The 3,907-nt window shown below is 45.8% G+C and overlaps 1 long non-coding RNA gene across 1 annotated transcript; it reads right to left on the bottom strand.

The window, feature by feature from the left end:
- Positions 1-1,751: 1,751 nt before the first annotated feature.
- LOC311019298 lies at positions 1,752-3,626 on the bottom strand. The gene is made up of 3 exons (XR_014597791.1): positions 2,971-3,626; positions 2,702-2,888; positions 1,752-1,994 (listed from the first exon to the last, which is right to left on the bottom strand). It is a non-coding gene; the product is annotated as an uncharacterized lncRNA (long non-coding RNA).
- Positions 3,627-3,907: the final 281 nt, after the last annotated feature.

Consider the following 3,907-nt stretch of genomic DNA (forward strand, 5'->3'; position numbering starts at 1 on the left):
GTTAGTCCACTATCACAAAATACGGTTTTGACAGATGACAACAGTGGAAAGGGAGGAGGTCCGCCTGCGGCTTCTTTCCCAAAGGACATCTCTGACTCTGGGATTCAAAAGCAGCTTCACAAAATGGCTGACGAACCGCAACACCACAGACAGGAACTAAAGGAAAATATGGAGAAAATTACAAAAGAAATCACTGCTCATACTGAACATGTAACCAAAACACTTGTGAATCTTTTTCAGGACCAACAAAAGGAAATTGTTAGGCATATGGATAAGCAACTTGAATATCTGAGAACGCAGTTTAATGCATCCCTTGGTTGGAGGTTACAGCACCATCATGCTGACCTGGTTAAAGATCTTTGCTCTGTGCTCACACCAATGTCTGATGTTATAACTCACCTGGAGGAGGAGCTCTCTCATTGCAAAAACTCAATGCAAACACTGACTGATGAAATAACGGCCACTAAACTTACCACTGCTGTTGAGCACACAGGTGTTCAAACCCATTCTGAGGTTCTCTTGGAAGAAAAATCCCCCCACAGTTCCAACCGGCCCCGGTTACAATCCACGATACAACCTGGTATACCAGAAGAAAATTTCTGTTCACCTGGAGGATCCACCATTCACGGGGAAATAAAGTCCAGATTCATGGGGAAAAGCCCTATAAAGCTACCATTTCCGACATTTGGTAAACTAGATGACACTTCTGATCCACTTCGATACCTGGAAAGATGTGAGGATTTTTTGGCTCTCAATCCGCTCTCTGATGATGAGCTTATTGCCACCTTGCGTAATGTGCTTCATGGGACTGCAAGAGACTGGTGGGACGTGGGACGTCATAAAATACACACTTGGAAAGAATTTCATGAGCAGTTCCATGCTGCTTTCCTGTCGGAGGATTATGAAGATGAGCTGGCGGAAAGAGTGCGCACCAGAGTTCAGAAGGAAGGTGAAAGTGTCAGAGATTTTGCATATATGTATCAGTCCTTATGTAAACGCTGGAAGCCAAAAATTAAAGAAGAAGAAATAATCAAGATGATTTTGAAAAATATTAACCCCCAACTGGCCAGTCAGCTGAGAAGTAGTGGAGTTACTTCCGTTGATGGACTTGTGCGTCTGGGCCAACAACTGGAGAAGGACCGGGAGAACCAGCTGCAATATGAACACAGGAAAAATGCATGGAAGAAAATAAACAAACCAACTTCTGAAAATGCCCCATTACCACCCAATAAAGATAACCCGGTTCGTTCAAATTATTCCAGTCATAACCAGCCACAACAGGTGTACTGTTGGCGCTGCAAGGGGAGTAACGCACCTGCTTCTTGCCCACAGTGGACCCCTCATAGAGCTTCATCTTCTAGACCTCCATACCAACAGGGCGGGAAAACAAACCCCAGTAAAGAAGGACCTGACACTCTGGGTTCATTCAAGCCTTCCAGTCACTCCAGTTCTCTGAGGGAAATGTTCCCTTCATTACCAGCAGAAATACCTCCCCCCCTTGCCAATTAATAGTGCCATTGAGCATTGGTTCTTGGAAAGGAACTGCTGTCCTAGACACGGGATCATCTTACACTTTGTTAAATGAAAAAGTCTGGTCAACAGTAAAGCGGCAGCATGATGTGTTGAAACCATGGAGTAGAGGACCCCTGTATCTAGCAGATGGAGAGGGAAGACAGCCATTAGGATGGAGTGAGCTGAAGCTGTTCTTAAGGACTCAATTAGTGACCTTACCATGCGTCATTCTGCCAGCACGCAGCCTTGCGTTTCCTGCAGTTGTGGGCCTTGATTTCATGTCTTTAACCGGCCTTCAATTTGATGTCTCTCAGAACAGCTACTGGTTTAAAAACAATTTGGAGCGCAGATATCAGTTCTTGAATCCATCAGAAGCTGGATGTCCACCTCAGCTTGCTTTCTTCTCTGCTGTTGCTCCTGTCAATCTGGTTTCTCCGCTTCCATATCATGATCTCCTGCAAGCTGCCACGGACAACGCACACCTGGATGATTTGGGAAAGAGTCAGTTGTTAAATCAACTACAGAAGAATTCAGGTGTTTGCAGTGAAACTTTGGGATGTACGGGTGTTCTTAAACACAAAATCTTTCTTACCCATGAGGTACCGATAAAACAGAAGCCCTATCGTGTTTCACCAACCAAGCTTCAAGTTATCAAGGAGCATGTGGAGGACATGCTAGAGAAGGACATCATAGAGCCATCAACCTCTCCTTATGCTGCTCCTGTGGTCCTGGTACCTAAAAAGCAAGACCCAAAACCAAGATTCTGTGTAGATTACAGAAAGCTGAATGCGGCAACACATACTGATGCCTACCCCCTACCTAACATCCAGGAAATACTGGAATCACTAGCCGGAGCAGTCACATTCACAACATTGGATCTCAACAGTGGCTATTGGCAAGTCAGGATGGATCCAGAGAGTCGGGAGAAGACCGCCTTCGTCTGTCCTTTTGGTCTTTACCAGTTTAAGGTAATGCCCTTTGGCCTCAAGAATGCCCCAGCCACCTTCCAACGGCTAATGGAGCTAGTTCTTGGAGACCTACGGGGAAACATATGCTTTGTGTACCTAGATGATATCATCATCTACTCTCCTACAGTGGAACAACACGGTAATGACATTCAAACAGTGCTTGACAGACTACGAGCTGCTAACCTGACAGTGAATATGAAGAAGAGTCAGTTTTTTCGAACCTCCTTGAAGTTTCTGGGCCACATTGTATCCTCTGCTGGGATAGGAGTGGATAATGAGAAGATCAAGGCAGTACAAGATTTCCCCGTCCCACGGAACATCAAAGAACTTCAAAGATTTTTGGGGATGACAGGATGGTACCATCGCTTTGTGCCCCGGTTTTCTCGGATCACTGAACCACTGAATGCCCTTAAACGAAAAGGAGCAAAGTTCATCTGGACCTCTTCTTGTCAGGAAGCATTTGAGACCTTGAAGCAGTGTCTGGTCTCACCTCCAATCCTCGGACATCCTGATTTCAATCTGCCTTTCATTGTGTACACAGATGCCAGTGACATTGGGATAGGAGCTGTCTTGGCTCAACAGACTGGTCTGGGCACTGAACAGGTTCTTGCCTTTGCCAGCCGCACCTTGAATCAGGCAGAGCGAAATTATTCCACCACAGAGCAGGAATGTCTTGCTGTTGTTTGGGCCCTGGAAAAGTGGAGATACTATTTGGAAGGAAGACACTTCTCAGTAGTTACTGATCATTCATCTCTTGTCTGGGTTTTTAAAACCCAGAAGCCAAGCACTCGGCTCATCCGATGGGCGCTTCGCCTTCAGGAGTTCTCCTTTACGGTGGAGTATCGCAAAGGAAAATATAACACTGTGCCTGATGCTTTGTCGAGAGCTCCTGTGGAAGATCAACAACCCCATGCCACTTGTGCTGTGGTGCTGCGTTCAAAAAGAGACACCTATTGAGACCTCCAGATTACTGATGAAGACATTTGGAGAGCCCAGCAGGGGGACTCGGATATCAAGAACCTATACAACAAAATCATGGAAACAGGGGAAGTGACTGAAGATTTGGCTACAAAGTTCACTGTTCTGGAAGATAAGGTATACAGAGTGGTGAAATTACCTCATAAAACCCTGTATCAAATATACATGCCCACTTCTCTCCGTCCTCAGTTACTCGCTCACTATCACGGCGATCCTCTCTCTGGCCATTTTGGGAGGTACAAGACCTATAAGAGATTACAAGCTCTTGTATATTGGCTTAGAATGAGCCTGGAGGTAAAAGGTTATGTGCAATGTTGTCAAGTTTGCCAGCTCTACAAACCTGAGACCCGGAAGCCACCTGGAAAACTCCAACAGACTGTGGTACAAAAACCTTGGGAAATGCTGGGAGTTGACCTCATGGGACCCTTCCCCCGAAGCTCAAACGGCAA

This window comes from Eutrigla gurnardus (genome assembly GCF_963514095.1).
Source record: "Eutrigla gurnardus genome assembly, chromosome: 9".
Lineage (NCBI taxonomy): Eukaryota > Metazoa > Chordata > Actinopteri > Perciformes > Triglidae > Eutrigla > Eutrigla gurnardus.